This window comes from Myodes glareolus, chromosome 26 (genome assembly GCF_982192425.1).
Source record: "Myodes glareolus chromosome 26, mMyoGla1.1, whole genome shotgun sequence".
In the NCBI taxonomy this organism is placed as follows: domain Eukaryota; kingdom Metazoa; phylum Chordata; class Mammalia; order Rodentia; family Cricetidae; genus Myodes; species Myodes glareolus.
The window spans coordinates 8,472,962-8,495,710 of record NC_142051.1 but is presented as its reverse complement, the minus strand read 5'-3'; the positions used below and the strand labels follow the sequence as shown (position 1 = coordinate 8,495,710).

Genomic DNA, 22,749 nt, shown 5'->3' with positions numbered 1-22,749 from the left:
GCTTCTCTTTCTACTCTTTATTCTTGATCCATTACACCTCCTGCAGTGACAACAGAACAAAGTGCTTGCTTTAAATGGCTTTCTAACTCTGTTTTCTGTTTTCTGCTTCCATCATTTCCAACTGTTTCCTAATATTTTTCCAGTAACCATGAGAAAAGGCAAAATGCCCAGAAGAACACGAAATAATTCAAGGGATGTTCTGACAGATTTTCTAGGAAACTCTTTTGCAGAGAAGTGTGTTAAATAGACTTGATATTTTGGTCCTTAGATAATAGTAAGAAACTCTTGGTACATTGCTTAACTTTCTAAATATTTTATTTGTTCGTTGTGAGCATCAGACAATGCACTTTGATTATATCCACCACAACCAGCACTTACCAGACATAAACTCTCTTCTCTAGCCACCCAGCTTGGTGTCTTCTTCCTGCCTTTCAAAAATAGTTTGTGCTGACCCAAATTTCTTAGATGTGTTTTCTTTTATCAGGTAGAGCATCATTGATACACAACAGACTATTGCCTTTAAAAAATTATTCTACCTTTCCCAAGAGCTAACAAATGCCATTATCTCATAAACTATGGGTGGAACTTGGTGCTCAACTCTTTCTCCATGCTTGGATTTTGTCTGGCTTGAGCTTTCACTGATCTTGTACATGCTGTCACAGTCTCTCTGAGTTCACACGTGCAGCTACCCTGCAGTTTCCTAAAGAGAGTCTTCCTTTGTAACCAGTATCTCTGGTTCTTGTGTTCTCTTCTTCCATTTTTTTCTGCACTAATTCCTGAGCTTTCAGAGGGAGGTGTATGGTATATATGTTCTCTACAGAACTAAGAATTACATAGTCTTATTCTCTTCAACTTGGGGAGCTGTGGGTTACAGTTTTAATGATGTTTGCTGCAAAAAGAAACTTCTTTAATGAAAAATTGTAAGGAGTTGGTCTAACACCATCACCATTTAGCAGAGCAATAGAAGTAGGTCTTTCTTTCAGAACCTATGAGTTGTCTAGCTATAGGTTCTTGTCCTGATGACAGTGTTAGATATGGGTTTCATACTGTGGAACATGACATGTATGAAATCAAAAAGTGACTGGTTGTACCCATGATATTTTTTCTACCACCTCACCAGTGGGCATGACTTACTAGGCCAGTCATTATTGCAACGCACAGTGTTCACAGACAGGAAAGAACAATTATTACCTTCCTCTTCCGATAGAGCATGCATAGCACCTTCTAACACTATGCAAGCTCAGCATTATGGAATATTCCTCCAGATGAGTACTGTCTTGATTTCTGTATGTTCCAGGAGTCAACTACGTGATGTCTTCAGAATTAGAGAATCACCATTAAGTTATGAAGAGTAGTGAAGACCATAGCATATGATGTTTGGGTAACCATGGAGCATCACTGACCAAGAACTTCAAAAGAAATAACCTGTTCCTGCCAATAGACTTTCAGTTGTTAGCTCATAGTCTTGTAGTGGCACTGTTGCTCTGTTATAGAGTAACTCCATATTAAACTTATACGTGTACGTGTTTGCATATATGTATGTGTGTTTGTCTGTGTATGTGTATCTGTGTGTATGTGTGTGCATGTGTCTATGTATATGTGTGTTTGTATGTGTGTATGTGATTGTGTATATGTGTCTGTGTGTGTCTATGTGTCTGTGTGCATATATATGAATGAGTCTGTGTGTATGTTTGAGTGTGACTGTGTGTGTGTGTACGTATATGCATGTGTATATGTGTATCTTTGTGTATGCATCTGTGTTTGTCTGTGTGTATGTGTATCTGTGTGTATGTCTCTGTGGACATGTATGTGTATGTATATGTGTGTGTATCTGTGAGTGTGCAGAAATTTCTACAGGAGCAGATTTTCATATGGGTTTTGTCAATGATCTTCAGTGCTATTTATCTGTTTAATCCCACCTCAATTTTTCTTCTTTATCCTTCTCTATCTCAATTCATCCCTTCCTGTTCCTGTTTAAACCTTTGTACCAGTGTTTTTCTCCCCTCCCCTGGAAATCTTCCCCATAACTCCTTAGTTAATCCTTTTCTTCTATGGGTATTTCAAATTAAACAAATTTAACATTTGAACAGTCAAAGCTACCATCCATAGTTGAGAGAATATATGTACCTTTGTGTCTCTGGTGTAGATACTTTACTCAGGATAATTGTTTCCAGTTCCCTCACTCATATGTAAATTCAATAATTTTATTTTTTCTAATTGCTAGGTAATTCCATTATACCATAGTTTCATGATCTATTCACCAGTTCATAGGCATTTGGAGCATTTCCATTTCCTTGCTATTATCAATATGACTATGAATGAAAAAGTATTTCTGTAGTAATTTATTAATTCCTTTGTGCACATGCCCAAAACTGGTATGGCTGGATAATTACCCTATATTTAATACAGTAATTCTTCCCTCATTATATGCAGAATATACCTATAATTTTACTATTATATATCACAAATGTGTAAGTTGAACAACCTATTTTTGTTTTACACGTGTCAAGAGTTATCTAGAATAATTGGCTTACAGAAAATGCTTAATTAGAATAAGACAAGATGACACTGGAATTTTAGGTTCCTTGCATTTAACTTGGATACATGAAAATGTTAAATTTTTCTAAGAATATTCTTTTGAATTGAATAATAAAATGTATAAAGTTATAGCTAGGAAGCAAATAATTATCTTGTGATTAAACATATTTCTTTTTTGGAATATAACAAATTTATTAATTTTCTTGTTTTTATTGTTTTTATTGAGCTATATTTTTCTCCATTCTCCTCCCTTCCTCCCCCATCTTTTTTACCCTCTCCCATGAACCCCATGCTCCAAATTCATTCAGGAGAGCCTGTCTTTTTCAACTTCTAATGTAGATTAGATACATGTATGTCTCTTTTATGGTCCTTTTTATTGTATAGGTTCTCTGATATTGTGAGTTGTAGGATGGTTTTCCTTTGCTTTAGTTCTAAAAGCCAGTTATGAGTGAGTACATATGATATTTGTGTTTCTGGGTCTTGGTTACTTCACTAAATATGATGTATTCTAGATGCATCCATTTGGCTGCAGATTTCAAGATGTCATTTTTTTTCTCAATGTGTAGTTCTCCATTGTGAAAATAACCACATCTTTATACATTCTTCTGTCGAGGGAAATTTAGGTTATTTCCAGGTTTTGGCTGTTACAAATACCACTGCCATAAACATAGTTGAGAACATGTCCTGGTGGTACGATTGAGCTTCTTTTGGGTATATACACAAAAGTGGTATTCCTGGGTCTTGAGGTATGTGATTTTCTAATTTTCTGAGGAATCATCATATTGATTTCCAAAGTGGCTATACAAATTTGCACTCTTACCAGCAATGGAGGAGTGTTCCTTTACCCCACATCCTCTCCAGTATAAGCTGTCATCAGTTTTTTTGATCTTAAAGGTGTATGATAGAATTTCAGAGTTGTTTTTGATTTTGCATTTCTCTGATGGCTAAGGATGTTGAACATTTCCTTAAATGTCCTTCAGTCATTTTAGATTTATCTGTTGAGAGTTCTCTGTTTAGGTCTGTACTCCATTTTTATTGGATTATTTGTTCTTTTGATGACCAATTTCTGGAGTTCTTTGTTATTTTAGACCCTGTCTGATGTGGGATCAGTGACAATCTTCTCTCATTCTATAGGCTGCCATTTGTCTCGTTGACCATATAAATCCTTTGCTTTACAGAAGCTTCTCAGTTCAGGAAGTCTCATTTATTAATTATTACTCTCAGTGTCTGTGTTACTGGGGCTATATTTAAGAAGAGGCCCCTATACCAATGTGTTCAAGGGTACCTCCTACTTTCTCTTCTATAAGATTCAGTGTGGCTGGTTGTATGTTGAGGTCTTTGATCCGTTTGGATTTGAGTTTTGTGCACAGCACTAGATATGGATCTGTTTTCATTTTTCTACATGTTGATATACAGTTATGCCAGCACCAGTTATTGAATATGCTTTCCTTTTTCCATTTTATATTTTGTCAAAAATCAGGTGTTCGTAGGTACGCAGATTGATATCCAAGGCTTCCATTTAGTTCCATTGATCCTCCTGTATGTTTTTATGCCAAAGCCAGGCTGTTTAAAATACTGTAGTTCTGCAGTAGAGTTTGAAGTCAGGGATGGTGATGCCTCCAGAAGTTCCTTTATTGTACGGGATTGATTGGCTATCCTGGTTCTTTTTTTTTTTTTTTTTTTTTTTTGCTTTTACATATGAAGTATATGAAGTTAAGTATGTTCTTTTGAGGTCTGTGAAGAATTTTGTTGGGATTTGATGGGCATTGCATTAAATCTGTAGATTGCTTTTGGTGGTAAGATTGCCATTTTTACTATGTTAATTCTACCTACCCAAGAACATGCAAGATGTTTCCACTTACTGGTGTCTTCAATTTCTTTATTCAACAATTTGAAGCTCTTAATATACAGGTCTTCAATTTGTTTAGTTAGAGTTACTCCAAGATATTTTATGTTATTTGTGGCTATTGCGAAGGGTGGTGTTTTTTCTGATTTCTTTCTCAGCCCATTTATTATCTATGTAAAGGAAGGTGATTGATTTTTTTCGAGTTAATCTTGTATCCTTCAACATTACTTGAAGGTGTTTATGAGTTGTAGAAGTTGCTTGGTAGAATTTTTGGGCTCACTCGTATAAACTAACATATCATCAACAAATCGTGAAAGTTTGGTTTCTTCTTTTCTGATTTGTAACAACTTGATTTCCTTTTGTTGTCTTGTTGCTCTAACTAGAACCTCAAGTACTAGATATGGAGAGAGTGGAGAACCTTTTCTCGTTACTGATTTAATGGGATTATTTTGAATTTCTCTCCATTTAGTTTGATGTTGGCTGTTAGCCTGCTGTATATTGCCTTTATTATGTTTAGGTATGTTCCTTGTATCCCTACTTTCTCCAGGACCTGAAAGAATGCTGTATTTTGTTGAAGGCTTTTACAACATCTAATGAGATGATCATGTGTTTTTCTTTTTTCACTTCATTTATATAGTGGATTATATTGACAGATTTTCAAATGTTGAACCACCCCCATTTCTCTGGGATGAAGCCTTCTTGGTCATGGTGGATGATTTTTCTGATGTGCTCTTTGATTCACTTTGCCAGTATTTTATTGAATATGTTTGTATCGATGTTCACAAGTAATATTTGTCTGTAATTCTCTTTCTTAGTAATGTCTTTGTGTGGTTTTGGTTTAAGAGTAACTGTAGCCCCATAAAAAGAGCTTGATAATGTTCCTTCTGTTTCTATTTTGTGGAACAATCTGAGGAGTATTGGTATCAGTTCTTCTTTGAAAGTCTTGTAGAATTCTGTGCTGACACCATTTGGTCCTAGGCTCTTTTTGTTTGGGAGACTTTTGATGACGGTTTCTATTTCTTTAGGAGTTACAGGTCTATTTAATTTTCTTATCTGGTCTTGATTTAATTTTGATAAGTGATGTTTATCCAGAAAGTTGTCCATTTTCTTTAAGTCTTCCAATTTTGCAGAGTACAGGTTTTGGAAGAATGACCTAATGATTCTCTGAATTTCCTCAGTGTCTGTCCCCCTTTTCATTTCTGATTTTGTTAATTTAAATGTTCTCTCTCTGCTTTTTGGTTAGTTTGGATAAAGGTTTGTTTTGTTGTTTTTCTCAAAGAGCCAACGGTTTGTTTCTATTTTGTTGATTTTGCTCTCAATTTGATTATTTCCTGCTGTCTAGTCCTCCTGGGTGGGTTTTCTTCTTTTGTTCTAGAGTTGTCAGGTGTTCTATTTACTCACTAGTGTGGGATTTTTTTCAGCTTCTTTCTATAAGCATTTAGTGCTATGAACTTTCCTCTTAACTCTGCTTTCATTGTGTCCCATAAATTTAAGTATATTTCGTGGTCATTTTTATTAAATTTTAGGAAGTCTTTAACGTCTTTCTTTATTTCCTCCTTGACCCACTGGTGATTCAGGTGAGCATTGTTTAATTACCATGTGTTTGTGGGCTTTCTGAGATTAATGTTGCTGTTGTATTTTAATTTTAAGCCATGGTGATCCAATAAGATATGTGGGGTATTTCCTTTTTTTTTTTTTTTGTATCTGTTGAGGTTTGCTTTGTTACTGAGTAGGTAGTCAGTTTTAGAGAAGGTTCCATAATGTGCTGAGAAGAAGGTGTATTCTTTTGTGTGTGAGTGAAATGTTCTAAGATTTCTGTTAAGTTATTTGAGTCATAACATCTGTTAGCTCCCTTATTTCTCTGCTAAATTTCTGTCGGCAGACTTGTCCAGTGGTGAGAGTGGAGGGTTGAATCTTCTACTATTATTTTATGGGGTTTAATGTGTGATTTAAGCATTAGTAGTATTTCTTTTACATATGAGGGTGTTCTTGTATTTGGGGCATAGATGTTCAGTATTGAGATTTCCTCTTGATGGAATTTTCCTGTGACTAATATGAAATATTCTTCTTTGTCTCTTTTAATTGATTTTAGTTTGAAGTCTATTTTGTTATCCAATTTGTTTCTTAGGTCCATTTGATTGAAAAATTTTTTCCCAATCCTTTACTCTAAGGTGATGTCTGTCTTTGAGATTGAGGTGTGTTTCTTGTATGCAGCAGAAGGATGGATTTTGTTTATGTACCCAGTCTGTTAGCCTATATTTTTATAGGTGAATTGAGTCCATTTATATTAAGGAATATTAATGAACAGTGATTTTTAGTTTGTATTATTTTAGTTTTTATTGTTGGTGATGTTATTGTGTGTATTTTTCCCTTCTTTGGGAGTGTTGCTGTGAGATCATCTATTGTCTGTGTTTTTGTGGATGTAGCTAATTTCCTAGGGTCGGAATTTTTCTTCTAGTACTTTGTATAGGGCTGAGTTTGTGGCTAGGTATTGGTTAAATCTGGTTCTGTCATGGACTATCTTGTTTTCTCCATTCCAGAATAAATATATTTCCAATTGATTAAAATAAATACTAGATTATTTACATGACTGATAGGGAGTCAGAATATTCATAAAATAAAACTATGCTAAATTATTATCATTGCTTATGACGCCTGGCATTAATTTCCCCACGTAGGAGAAAAACTCCTTTTGCAATCTTGCAAAACACAACTGGAGATATAAAATGATAAATATAGAATTTGCTAGTGAATACCCATATAATCTTCAAAATATATGACTCAAAATTATCACTTTGAAATACATTTAATCCCAATACACGCAATAACACTTGCCATGCTTAGTTCAGTTGAGTTTACTCTTAAGTCTCTTGCCTTCACAGCAGGTTTGCATAATATACGTTATGTATATTTTCCATTGTGTCAATTATAAAACTGAGAAATGAGATTCTGTCACTTGAGATCAGTAGGGCAGAGGGAGCTGATTTAAAGTGAGGTTTGTTCCTCAAGGCTGTGTGCGTGTATTTGTAACTCTATACTACATTTCTCCATAAACAACTTGAATAAACTCTCACAATAGACTTTAAATTTTGACTTGTATCTCTCAGACAGAAAGTCCCCCAGAGGAGCTTCACTTCCTCCCTGTGTGCATGTTTTCACAAGCCAAACACCTTGGTTTTTTTCTAACAAAATAACGCTTATCCTTGTCAAAAATTTTGAAAAGAACAGTATTTAGGTTCACAGAAGATTGCAGAATGTTTTTATAGAATCAATGCAGTTTTGTTTACAAGAAATAATTTTAGGGACATGTAGGATGCTTTCTGCTAAAGTCAATATATCTACAGTAAGTGTTCTTATTGCCTATTAGTCTGAGAAATGGTTTCATAGTATTTTCTGTGCTCTGAAATTAATATTTGTAGTACCATATTAAGACAGGATGAACACCTCTCATTCAAAATGTAAAAAATATAGGTTTCAAAATTCAGTTTTAGAGCAGGTTAGATTATTGACATCTAAATATTAAATATTTTGAATAGAATATATAACAAATGAAGTTGATTAAATTTAAGTATAGTCTAATGGACATAGACTTAAAGACATTTTGCACAATATTTTTCATGAGTCTGCATTCTGGCTTTACCCTTTATGTCTGTAAAATTTTCCAGTATGACATATCTTGGCACTCAGAAAGTCTAAGAGTTTAGATTACTGAATAAGGAATTGTCCACAGAAAATAAAAATACTTCCAGTTGCTTAAAAAAGCAACAATTGATTATTTCTCAGATTCGGGTTGTTCCAAGTTTATCAGGTATCTGCTTGGATATCAGGAGAACCAAGGAACCAGGAGAACCACAAATGCCCAGTCCTTCAGTCCTTTGGTTCTCCTTTGAAAGCTGTCTCCAGATACTCAGCTGTTATGGTTGACCATGAGACCCATTTTTCTTCGCAGTTCCCCCTAGCTCACCCCTTTGGTAATTTTTCCATCACGATGACCTTTGTCTAAAGCAACTTTCTAGATGCACAAACAGGAATACTGCATGGTGTAGGGGGCTCTGGATATACGCGCCAGAGCTTGCTCTACCTAAAACATAGTAGTTGTTTCTGTCTTCTCCAAAGCCTTTATCATCCTTAGAAACATTGACACTTTATCACTATGGTCATGAGATAGAAAGAGAAGTTGTATATGCTAATTATACAAGTAAAAAAAAACTGAATCTAAAAAGAGCAAATTTGACACCATAGCCTGGTGAGATGATATTCCTCCGTCTTCATCTAGAAGACTCTCAGTGGTGCTGAATGTCAGACTGGAGAGTCCTGCCTAGTTGTCCCCTCCAGTCTTTATGGCACCTAGGCCAGAGGAGGTCAAGAGGCATTTCTATTTTCTTTTAAAAGTATTATTTACAGGCTGATACAAAACAAGAAAAGCAGAAAAGAGTATGTAGGGAGTAATAGGTTGCCAGGGGTGAGAGGGTGAGAGGAGAGGGTGGAGGGTGAGAGCAATCAGGGAACGTTATGTATCCACGGAGGAAACTGATGAAGAACAGATTTCCTGAAAGTGTAGATTTCTAGTTTTAAAATGGGAAGGCAAAAAGAGACTCTAATGGTGTTGAAAAGAAGGACTGCCCTGAGGCAGGGTATCAGAGAAGAGTGCTCCTCCTGTTGGAAAAGGGAAGGCTGAGCTCACCCATCCATAAGTAGCTTTCATACTTATACTGAAAGAAACCAAGTCGGAGCCTATAACTATAACTGTAACTATACTATTGTGTTCCATGTTTATAATATCGCAATTTTCTCACTACTATTTGCATCAATATATTTATTATTACCGTCCATAATTATCATATAAATGTTCAAGGGATCATTTTTGTCATTTTTCCTGACAAGTATTTAGCTATGTAATCGTATGAGATAGAGTAAGATGGTGGCATAGGAGGTGAAGATACACAGTTAAAGTTGCTCGGTGCACATTCAGTTCTTTGATGTATCTGAAGGAGATTGGGAACTGATTTTATGGTTTATCAGAGTTCAGTATGTACATCATCCCCTGAGCGGCCCACACATACTTTGAATTTTTTTCTCTGTGCAAAATTTGACTTGTTTTTATCTGTTCGTGGGAAAATGATTTAGCTTTTCTCTCTATTCTTCTTTAAATGTAACTTTCAGGTTTTAGTGTCTTAGCTACAGAAAGAGTAACAGCCAAAGTGTTATGACCCGAGTCATCTCCACAGTTTAAAATGACAGCAGTCTCTGTTAGAAAGAACACTTTCACTTTCTTTCCCCATTTTCCACGGTGTGCCCTCACTCAGATATGTGACAGAAGACTCACTCCATGTTGTTATGCGGGAGACATTCCCGGGAAGATGCAAAACACGCATTTGCATGCAGGCAGATGTCAAGTCACACCAGAAAGAACTCCTGCAACAGATCAAACAAATGGTTTCACCTAATCCAACTTGGGGAACAAATGGCTTTTTATATCGGGATTAGTGAAAGGGGCTTATGGTGGCTTACTTAAAAGAACAAGCTCAAACTCATCAAAGGTCCCACCTCCAAAAGCACAAGGCAACGTGGGTAACTCATAGAAGACACACACCTGCAGCTCCCTGCAATACTTATAGGCGGCTCGGCAGGTGTGATCGAGTACCCTCCCCAGATGATTTTACAGTACAGAATTAAATTTAGGTTGGCGTGTACTAATTCAATTACCTTTGATTTTTTTTTTCAAAAATCTCTTCTGTGTCTTGCAAAATACTGTCCACACCTATTCTATGCTACCAAATTTAATAATTTTTATGTGGATAAAAATATAAAAGAACAATACAAAAATCTTCACTTTGGATGAAATTTTAGATAAAAGGTAATTAAATTTTACCTCTAATTTAATTATTTCAAGAGCTCTTTATGTTTATTGACATTTCTCTAAAATATATAAAACCTTGTCTTCAGTTTTTAAAATTATTCTCTAAATAAAAGAATCCCACAGTTGATTCTATTGACAAAAATTGAGACTAGCAGCATTAAGAAAATCACAATAGTTAATTGACTCATGCCATCAAACTCTTTTCTTTCAGTTTGAATACTGTAAATATTTATTATAATATTTATTATAATAAGTTTTATTCACCATGTAAAATTATATCTAAAGAAAATACAGACTTGTCCATTAATTTAAATAATAGAAGTTTTCTTTCAAGTACAAAATTGTATACCATGTTTTACTTTACGTCGTAACTTTCAAATTCTGACTATTGCCTTAAACAGTTTTGTAGTGTTCTATGAAGAAATTTATGAGATAGATTATATTAAAATGGAAGAAGGCATAGTTTCTGGAACTTTTTCGTACACATGGCTGTGGAGTCTTCGATGAACATTCAAAGGAAGATTGTTTTATCGTTTTTGGTTTAATGAAAAAAAGTCAGAAATTTTATACACTCGAGGTAAGATACTTTTGTAATCTTATCCTCTAGCTTTTCTTCATATAGATAAAGTTATTACAGTAGTTATTCATGGGGCTTGGAATGTAGTCTGGTTAGTAGATTATTTGTCTAGAAGTCCAAAGCCTTTGTTTGGATTACCAGCAATTTATAAACATGGCCGTATGCCCCTTAAAGGTAGAGGCAGGAGAAACAAATGTTCCGGGTTATGTTGCTGCTTGCAAGGTCAAGGACAACCTTACCTTCTTCATTTCATGAATTAAAAACAAATATGTAAGGAAAAATAATAAATCTGTAAATCAAAGTATTTTAATGTTCTGAAATTCCTCCAGTATCTGTGAGGATATCATGTCATGGTTGTGGATTCCAGTGTAAAGCAGTCTGACGGGCTAGTGACCATGAGGTCCTCAAACTGAGCCACTTCAGCTAGTGACACTGAGGTCCTCACACTGAGCCAGCTGTAACTGTGAGGTCCTTATACTGAGCCTGACTTTGTCTGGTAACTCTGAGGTTCTCATACTGAGCCACCTCTGGCTAAATCAACAAATCACTTCTTTAAGGAATACTCATAATCAAAAGTCAAGAAGTTTGGACTGATTTTTTTTTTCAATTTCACAAATGCCAGCAGATCCTTTAATAAAGTATATGCGACCCAACCATGGATTTAATGCTGTCCAAGATATAAAACTCTCCTTGACAGCAAACCTCTTTCTCCTTGCAGTAGTAGTTACTAAAGAAAGTTTATAGAGTTCTTGGAGAAATCTTTGATTTCAGTCCTAAATCTCACTGCCTTCCAGCATCTACACGTTCACAATCAATGGGCAGAACACTTTGGTGGTGGTGGTGGGGGGTCCTTCTGTCAATGTGTTGCTTTCATTGATTAATGAATAAAGAAGCTGCCTTGGTCTGATAGGGCAGAACTTAGGTAGGCAGAAAAGACAGAACTGAATTCTGGAAGAAAGCAGAGTCAGTGAGACTCCATGGATCTGATGGAGACAGACACTGGGAATTTTACCCGGTAAGCCACTGCCATGTGGCGATACACAGATTAATAGAAATGGGTTAAATTAAGATATAAGAATTAACCAAAAAGAAACTAGAGCTAATGAGCCCAGCAGTGATTTAATTAATACAGTTTCTGTGTGGTTATTTTGGGACTAAGCTAGCAGGGCAGCTGGTAACTGGGCAGCAGGATGAACAAGCGGGCCCTTCCTGTTACAACACTTAGTACTGAAATAGTGTTTTTCACTTATATGTATCAGTGAGGAAGGGATATTTGAAAATATTTTGTAGCAATAACTCAATATTTCTAGGATATAAATGTCTCTTAATGAAAATGTTTATTAATCATATCTCATAAATTAAATAACATTAAAGAATGTCAGAATATTATGTTGACATCTTACAGAGATTCAAATCTGAATCTGTGATAAAATTTAAGAAGTATAAATCAATATTAAATCTAAGGTTAAAATATTAGGAGAAAAAAGGTTTTGTGTGACATGATTTTCTGTCTAAAAAATATGGTGTGTGTGTGTGTGTGTGTGTGTGTGTGTGTGTGTGTGTGTGTGTGCATGTGTGTTTGGGTGAGCTGTGCTATATTTCTGTGATGTGAATGTTGTGCATGCCCATGAACGTGTTTGTGTGTGTGTCACATACCATGTCATGCATGCACAGAATAGAGCAGGATGGGTGAATGTCTTCTTCAATTGTTCGCTCCCTTGACTAAAGACAACAATTCTCAATGGATCTGAAGCTGTCATTTTGGGGATATCTCAGGAAACCGCCTGTCTCAGTATACTTGTACAGTGATTACAGGAACACAACTCAATGCCCAGATGTCCATGTGGATGCTGGGAATTTGAACTCATGCTTTCAGAACACACACTCTTAAGTTATGTGATAAATCATCACCTAAGGCTCCAAGTGTCATCTTTTTTCAAATAAAGATTTGAAAGGCATTGGAGTATACCAAATGGATGGCTTTGTACCTCTCAATGTAGATTAGATATATGTGCTTTCTAAGTTACTGGTCTTGATACTATCCATATTCCCTGTCTTTTGTTTGCTTTAGCACTCTGTAATTTGTGAAGACTAAAAATAATGCAAATTAGTTATACACAAAAGCAAAATATTTGTACAGAAATGAAAAATAGTTATGTCCGGTGCAGGAATAATTGTCCTGTAGATAAACCTGAAAATATTCAATTAAATATTATTTATTGTTCTTCATATATCTGTGTTATATAGTAATATTCATATGGTACGAATTTTATGATTAATATAATTAATATTGAATTGAATAAAAGTCTCTTAAATGTGTTGCTTTCACAAGTATATAATAATTTTATCATTTTAGGCTTTAGTACTATTAAAGTGTTTACAAATTTAGCTCTATTACTCTAATAATTTTAATATCTGCTTAAATTTATTTGACTTGAATAGTTAAGAAAGCCTTTTAACATGTAGTGAACATGTCCCATTTATATTTTATATAGTTCAAACACATAGACAGGTGAATATACTTCACACACACTTCAGGAATGGCTAATATGGCTCATATCCATTCTGTACAATCCTGTAATTGTAAAAGTATTCCATGAGCCAGTTATTATTAGATGCAGCTTATTTAATGTAAAATTTCTAAAAATCAAATACAAGCCAGGTGATGGTGGCACATCCTTTTAATTCTAGCACTCAGGAATTCGAGGCCAGTCTGGTCTACACAGTTCCAGAAAAGTTGGGGCTACACAAAGAAACCCTGCCTTGCAAAACACCTCCCTTAACAAACGCCTCCCTTAAAAAATGCCTCCCACACAAGAAAACACACACACACACACACCTATACACACACAAAATCAGATCCATATATTTTAGTTTGTTTCACATGTAATTTAATATTAAAATCAAAAGAATACAGTGTTAAGGGAGCAAAGATTTTCTTTTTTTAACTAATTAATTAATTATTAAAATTTTCCACCTCCTCCACACCTCCCATTTCCCTCCTCCTCCCTCCATTCCCCCTCTCCCTCCCACTCCAGTCCTAAGAACAGTCAGGGTTCCCTGCCCCATGGGAAGTCCAAGGTCCTCCCTCCTCCATCCAGGTCTAGGAAAGTGGCATCCAAACAGACCAGGCTCCCACAAAGCCAGTCCATGCAGTAGAATCAAAATCCAGTGTAGAGAGCTGCGTAGTGCCGCGCCTTCAAGATGGCCCTGGTTTCCGCCTTCCACCTGCCCAATGGTGAGTGCTCTCGGTCATAAACAACTCCATATATGGCTAAGGCTAAGGATCTGGCTTGCTTCCGCGTTTCTGGACCTATCTGCATTTCCCACGTAGCATGCTGGGGTTGACTACCCAGAGGCTATTTAAGCTGTGGTCTGGCTTTCCCCAGGGTCAGAAGATTGTTCAAGGTTCCTAAATAAACTGCAGATAGAATCAAGTGTTGCATCTTCCTTGCCGGTCAAGGCAGGCGTGACAACCCAGTGCCATTGTCCTTGGCTTCTCAATCTGCCCTCATTGACAGTCACTTTTAGAGAGTACAGTTTGATCACATACTCCATCAGTACCAGTCCAGCTCACCTTCGTGAGCTCCCATTAGATCAGTCCCACCATATCAGTGGGTGAACACACCCCTCGCAGTCCTGACTTCCTTGCTCATATCCTCCCTCCTTCTGTTCCTCATTTGGACCTTGGCGCTCAGTCCAGTGCTCCAATGTGGGTCTCTGTTTCTATCTCCTTCCATTGCCAGATGAAAGTTCTATGGCGATATGCAAGATATTTATCAGTGAGGTTATAGGATAAGGCCAGTTCAGGCACCCTCCCCTCTGCTGCCCAAGGAACAAGCTGGGGACATCTCCTTGGACACCTGGTAACTCCTCTATAGACAAGTCTCTTGCCAACCCTAAAATGGCTCCCTTAATTAAGATATCTACTTCCCTGCTACCATATTCACCCTTCCTCCATCCCGACTGTCCCACTCCCCCAAGCTCTCCCCAATCCTCCCCTTCTTCCTTCTCTCTCCCCATCTTCCCTTACACCACACCACCCCCATTCCCATGCACCCAACTTTTGCCTGGCAATCTTGTCTACTTCCAATATCCTGGAGGATAACTATATGGTTTTCTTTGGGTTCATCTTCTTGTTTAGCTTCTCGAGGATCATGAATTATAGGTTCAATGTTCTTTATTTATGGCTAGAATCCACTTATGAGTGAGTACATAACATATTCATCTTTTTGGGTCTGGGTTATCTCATTCAGTAAAGTGTTTTCTATTTTCATCCATTTGCATGCAAAATTCAAGATGTCATTACTTTTTATCACTGAATAAAACTCTAATATGTTTATGTTCCACACCTTCTTTATTCATTCTTCTATTGAGGGACACCTAGATTGTTTCCAGATTCTGGCTATTACAATAGTGCTGCTGTAGATTCCCTTTCTACCTTTCTACCTTTCTGTTGCAAACTTCCTGGTCTTTTAGGAATAATGTGAAATGCCTTCAAAAAACTTGAAGACTTGCCCCTGTCTTCAAGTCTGAAATTAATGTAAGCTACATTTGTTCAGGAACTGATTCTCAATTCCTATAGAAGCTTCAATTCAAACTAAATATGAAAGGCATCACACACACAACTAACTCAAATTGGCTTTATTATCTTCATAGTCTATGCACAAACATAAACAAGGTCCTGTTGAATTACTGATAGCCTGCAGAATTGACTAGTTCTTTGCAATGGCAAAATAGTTACTTAAGTCTATATTCCTGGTTTGGAAGCTGCTTTCTTTATGTAAGTATAAATCATGAACATTTTTTGTTTTGATATTTAGTATGTTTTCTGTTTACTTCAAACTATGTTATTAAAACTTCCCTTTTGGGCAAACATTTGTAACATCAAAGAAATATACACTCTGAACTAACAATACCAGGACACAAAGAACAAATCATAGTGGCTCTTTTCCAGACCTTCTGTGCAAGTTCTTTTAAATCTAATGAGGTTTGGTCTTAAGCTGTACAATTAATAGTATGTCTACAGATTTTACCCATTATCTTGTTATTGGAGCAATATAATTCCTACAAAAATCAGTAGCATAAACATACTTTTATAAAAAATGTTTACAGAGTCTGTGTTACTTTCTCATAAGAAAGAATAAAAACATTTTACATAAGAAATGCAAAAGAAGACTGTTGCTGAATATTTTCTTGCAGTGCAAAGTGTGTCTCTGCCTAAGATGCCTTCTGATTGTTTTAATAGAGAGCTAAATGGTCAATAGTTAGGCAGGAGAGAATAGTGGGACGTTGGGCAGAGAAAGATCAACTGGGAGGAGGAATCTAGGCAAAGTTTGTTCAGCAGACTCAGAGCAAGTTGAGAGTGACATGTTGAGAAGAGGTAATTGAGCCACGCAAAAAAAGAAACATAAAATTTAAAAAATGAGTTAATTTAAATTATAAAGGCTAGTAGGACAAGCCTAAGCTAAGGACCAATCTCGGGGTCATTATTTGTGAACTGGGGTTCCCAACAAAAATTTTTTGGTGCCCAAAGCACAACATGTATATCTACATATGGTCTGAGAAAAAAGAAGTTCCAAGAGGGCTAGGTGCTTGCTGTGTACTCTGGAGCTTGTTGTGTACTCTGGAGCAGCACTTTAAAGAGGTCCTACTCCTGAGCACTTGAATGTGACTTATGAGGGCCAGGTGTCATGCTACTTGATAGCAGGAGCCTAGTTAGAATTGTCGACTGCACTGTGGACCCAGAAAATTCCCAGAGCTAGGACAGATAGACTGTCTCCAATACGGGATCACAGGCATTGGGTTTCAGCTCTCAACCAAACTAAAAGAAGGAAGCATCATCTGCTAGGCCATGTGCTAGTGGTGGAGGGCCTAACCACAGCTTAGCAGTTTAAGGTTTGCCTCATATGATCAGAGAAGGCTGTAGGCACATAAAAAGTCAGGTCTAGGCCGAAAAACTTCTAAATAGAATAGTATGGAGCAATGTCTCTAAATTTGACAAATATAAATGGGCTGCATATTGCAAATGCAATTCTCACTTGATAGTTGCTTTTATTCCATATAGTTTTACTATGTTTGAGTTAAAACCCTTCCATTTTTTTAGGCAATACCTGATAGTTGTGTTTATTGTATATGGTTTTACCATAATATGTTAGAGTTAAAACCTTTCCCTTTTAATTAAATGAATAGGGAAAATACTGCAGAATATTTGTTTACACTGTAACGATGTCTCTTTGCCCATGAAAACTTCTGATTGGTTTAATAAAATACTAAATGGTCAATAGCTAGGCAGGAGGGAATAGGTGGGACTTCTGGGGAGAGAGAGAGAACCTTGGGGAAGGAATCTAGGCATGCAATTTTGCCAACAGACTCAGAGCAAGTTGGATGTAATGTATTAGGAAGCGGTAATCAAGTCATGTGAAAGAATATAGTTTTCTTAAATGGGTCGCTTTAATCTATAAGAGTGTGGGACACGTCTAAGCTAAGGCCAAGCTTTCATAATTAACAATAATTCTCTATGTCATTATTTGTGAGCTGGCAATCCTGACCAAAGAATATGACAATAGAAGACATTTAGCAAAAAATGCCCATGATAAATGTAGCTAAGTTTTTTACATTTCCTCAATTTATAAATCTCCAATAATTATGTTTAAACAGTATTAGTAATACTTAGTCCACTTATTATTTTACTTTGTTTTGTTCACTTGAATTTGCATAAGAAAACAGTGTATATATGTGTATATATATTCTTGATAAAACAATCTTAGAATTAAAACTCTGTATTTATTGCTTCTAGATAAGCAGGTTTTATATTTATAACCTTATGAATAATTTATTTGAAAAAAATGAGTACATGAAATTTAGTAAAATTAAGACACATTTCTTGTCTTTGTGCAAATTCCAGGCTGTGAAGTTAAAATATATTGGGGAGAAATATCAGTGTTTTCTACAAAGGAAGACCACAAAGCATGGCAGTTTTAATTAGTTTTTTATATTAGCTTAGAAAAAATAAGTATGCATGAAAATTAATGCTTGTAGCTATATTGTTCTTTAGAAAAATCCTTTGTGCGAATTATAGAGCTAATTATTTGATTTATTCTAGAACATGAATACCCTAATATAAAGAAACCTTAATTGTATTTATCTTTAGCATTCTTGAATTGTCAACATCAAACACATATTTTCCTCTCTTCCTAAGAAGTTTTGAAGACTGCACCTTTCCAATATCTAAGAAAGTGAATAGAGCTTTTCTGTTATAATTCAGTTACCTTTAGTCTTCTCAAAGATTTGAACAATCTTTGGGTAATGTTTTTAATATTTTCTTGAAAACTCATGCAAAAATTTAATTGTCATTTAAGCAATCATAAAAAGAATACTTAAAAGGTGATTACATCATGAGGGTTTTATTTTGTAAATACACTGATGCCATTCTTGCTGGAGCAGGATCTGATGCAAACTTAGCCTACTGGTTGCAACTTATATTCAAGTTGTTAAACTAGCTTACATTTATATATAATATTATACATGAGTTCACCTTCCTTGTGTTCCCATCAACATTTACTGTCATTTACCTTTCTGACAGAGCAAGATTTTCTCCCTATTTGTAGCTGCCTCTGAACTCTAACTATTATTTATCTTTCTGTGTATATTTTTAATTCCACGCAGTCCTGTTTGTTACTTAATGTTCTTATTTTAGACTGTTGCAATTCTTTTTAGAAAGCCCTTGCCTAGTCCCATACGTAAATATTTTCCCAGTATTTCTCCCTGGCAGTCTCAATATGAAGTCTTCAATAAAGATCTTTAAACATTTTCAACACATGTTTCTGTATGATGAAGAGGTGTGGATTTGCTTTCATTTTTCTACGTACAGATATACAATTTAATCGGCCACCTTTGTTGAAAAGAGAGCCTTTCTTCAACGTTTATTTTGCCAGCTTTTAAAAGGAGGAGACACACCTTTAAAGCCAGCTCTAAGGAGGTAGAGGCAAGGATTCTGGGTTTAAAGCCAGCCTGGTCTACAGATTGAGCTCCAGGACAGCCAGGATGCACAGAGAAAAGCTATCTTGAAAAAGAAAAAAAAAAGTATTGTGGTCATTGATTATCATTGTGTGGGCTTGTATCTGGGTTCTCTTTGGTGTTCTCATGTCTGCTCATGAGACACTGCCCTGCTGCCTTTGAGGCAATCATAAATGGAATTGTCTATGCTTTCCTGCTTGCATTGTGACTTCTGCACTTCTGTAGTTCTAATGCTATACATTATTTTACTGTTCATGTGGTTTATTTTATGAATATTTGAGAACTATCTGTCAAATTCATTTCATCTATGGTGTATGCTTATTATGATATTTGTAGAATTTTACTCCAGAGTGCCTGTCTAAAGATGAAAATGAAGCCCACAATATATCAGAATCTATGTGATGTTCCTATGTTCATTAATGTCTATGTCGTGAAACAGAAGCTACTGCACCTAGTACATAGAGACTTGTGCTTGTATTTTTTCAAGAAACTATTTCCTCTCTTAATGTGTATGATGCTATCTTTTCAGACTAATTCTATTTGAAGTTTACTTTACCAGTTTACAGATTACCAATACCAGTTGAAACATTAATTCATAGAACAAACTTAAACTGGCCTCACAAAACTCTTAATTTGTCAGTGTGTTTGCAATTGATGTGCGTTTCTTAGAAACAACAATGGATATCTTGTGGGGAACATTTTTGTTTGTTTGTGTTTTTTGTTATTGTTGTTTTGTTTTTCTTGGTTTTTTCCAAGACAGGGTTTCTCTGTGTAACAGTCCTAGCTGTCCTGGAAACTAGCTCTTGTAGACCAGGCTGGCCTTGAACTCACAGAGATTCACCTGGTCTGACTCCTGAGTGCTGGGATTAGAGGTGTGGACCACCACCTGTTGCAAGGAAGGCCTGCTAGTTTCTCCCAGCCACCTGGCTACCTTAGTCCCAAAACAACCACACAGAAACTGTATTAATTAAATCACTGCTTGACCCATTAGCTCTAACTTCTTATTGTCTAACTCTTATATATTAATTTAACCCATTTCTATCAATCTGCATATCACTACGAGTTTGGCCTACCAGCAAATTCTCATCACATCTCTCTCTGGAGGGGGTGTCCATGGTGTCCCCTCACTCTACTTTCTTCCTCCCAAAATCCAGATCTGTCTTCCCTGCCTACCTAAATTCAGGCAGGGCAGGACAGGGCAAGGCAGGGCAGGGCAGGGCAGCCAGTCTGGGATTTATTCTAGTATTGTCTCGATTACTAGACTTTTTTGCACATATATTTGCAAGACAATATAAACAAACATATGTATTTTATGGCATTAATGGCTGTCAGTCTTCTAATATTAATCTTCCAAAACACCAGACTAAGCTGAGATATCTAGCAAATTCTACCAAGATATAAAGAAGAAATGACAAAAGTTCTTTGCTTTCCTAAGAAACAGAAGAAGGGAACTTTCAGTTCCTTTATGAAGCCAATGTTACCCTAATAGGCTAAAAGTAGACATCGCAAATCTGACTGAAACTACATATCAATAGTTAGTGAACACAGACTGAAAAATTCTCATCAAAATATTACATCAAATCATAAATCACATAAAAATAAATTATGTAATTCAATAAACCAAGACATTTTATAGATCTGGTTCAGTATTTTAAAAATTAGTTATTATAATCTATAACATTAACATGCCAAAATGCCAAAAAAGAAATATGAAACAGTCTAAGTATTTGCAAAAAGCTTAATGTTTTAAAATATGAATTCCATGTAAATGTATAATAGTTAATAATGTTGCAGACACCATACTATATTAAACTTTTATCATTTACTCAAAATATATTATAGACATAAATATAAAATACAAATTATAACATTCCTAAAAAATAATATAGGAGAAATTCTAGAGGCCCTTAAGCTAGGCAGTGAGTTTTCTTTTTTTTTCACCTAATTAAATCAGGTAACATACATTTAAAATTTCTAGTAAGTTTTAAAAAATAGGACAGATACTGATATTTCATACATGCTCAGAGCCAGTTTATTAATATCAATTCAGTAAAATTCTATCACAAATCTGCATCAATGAAACAAACTGGTAAAATTCTCCATTTGCCAATCAATTTGTCAAATGGAGAGGATCAAAACAGAAAATTCCATGTGATATAGTTTTAAATACAATTGTCACATCAGGAAAGAAAAACAAGCACATTACAATAATGTTATGAGTCTGTAAGGACAAACAAGTCCAGGAGTGTTAAGAGGCTCAGGAATAAGGCTCACAACAAATAAACTATACAGAAGCAAAGTAGAATAACAACAACAACAAAAAAAAACATTTTACTAAAGCATAAGATTTATAGAAGTTTCCAGGCAAGCCATAAAAAAAGGTCAGAACATTTTTTTCTTCTTCTTCTTTTCAGGGGGTAGGTGGGGGTGCAGAGAATCTACCCTTGACAGTGAAGTCAGAATGTTATTAGTGAGGGCTGTGGTATTTAATGTTCCTGTTTTGATTCAGACAATCAAGCTAGCCCATCTACAGTGTCTAAAGTTAGACTTGGCTAGAGAACGTATTCTAAAGATCTGTTAGCTGCATTTAACTGCTACAATTAGATCCCACAGGAGGGTCAGGGGGAAATGAGACCATCAAATTGAAGTAAAACATTCCCTCTAAAAAATAAAATAAAAACACTGATAACCTGGCAGCTAACCCTGACAACTACCTTCATTCACAGTGCTTTGTACTTAAACCATGATAGAGAAATGAAACCATGCAGAGCCACTGCTTTTTAAATACTTCATAACAACTCCGGGTGACACTTCTAGCCTCTGTTCATGCTGTACAACAGTGAATCAGAACAAGACATAGATTTGCTAATGTGCATGTAATCACCAAAGATGAAGATGCCTGGGCTTTTATTCTGTAATGTTTCTAAGACTGTGTTCGTTAAATGCAAACAAACAAACAAACAAACAAACAAAAAAGGAAGAGTTTTGGCAGAACAGGAAAAGTGATGTACACTTGATGATCTGACTCTGATTGACTTAAATATTATTCATGGTGGCATATAGCCTAGTCCATGCTCTCACTGTTTCTATGGCATGGGCTTCATTGGTCTTCCACTGCTCGGCTACATCATTTGCTAACAAATAATCTGGATTAGGAGCACTTAACAAAGCCTGGATTGATAGCAGAACTGTGCGAATCTGCAGTGCTAGGGACCACTTACCTTTCAAAATATCTAAACATATTCTTCCTCTCTTGTCTACATTGGGATGATAAACTTGTACTCCCATTTAGGTGCCTCCTTTGGGTATTCTGGAAGGAAGAGTTCAAGTTTAAAAGTCCCTCCCTCAAAGAGGGAATCCTGGGAGCCCCCAATGACGACATGAAAATAACGGGCTTTGCTCTCATCTGGTTCTACTTTAATGCCAGGAACTGGCTCTGCCAGCAAACGCTGAGGCTCCTTGGTGATCATGTGGGGCAGCCCCACCATCTTGTCAGAACCCAAGTTCAGACTCTGCTCTTGTCTCCCGGCAATGCGTTTTCTATAAGCAACAAAAGCATGATCTATAAAAGACAATATCAAAAACTATCTTCATTAAAGTTAAAAACATTATTAAGATTGCAAGTTAGAGAGAGTTCCTGAAGGACAGGAGTGTATTCAGTTTAAACACCCTGAGGGTGACAGTAATATGTGTTGGTGATTTAGGGCTTCTTTATTCTCCATGTCCCCTTGGTTATTCCAATGGTAAGAGAATGTGAGTGGGCTTAAACCCTGTGATGGTGGCCCTGACCTTCTGAGTTCTCCACATATTCTGAACTAGTTCACTTTAATTTGTCACATGAGGAACATTAATTTATAATATATCAGGAATACTTATTTTGGAGATTGGAGTTTTATACAATATTTTATG

The 22,749-nt window shown here is 35.9% G+C and overlaps 1 pseudogene; it reads right to left on the bottom strand.

Annotated features, from left to right (window-relative positions):
- Nucleotides 1–21,920: 21,920 nt before the first annotated feature.
- On the bottom strand, nt 21,921–22,328 carry LOC125390012 (ubiquitin-conjugating enzyme E2 N pseudogene; annotated as a pseudogene).
- Nucleotides 22,329–22,749: the final 421 nt, after the last annotated feature.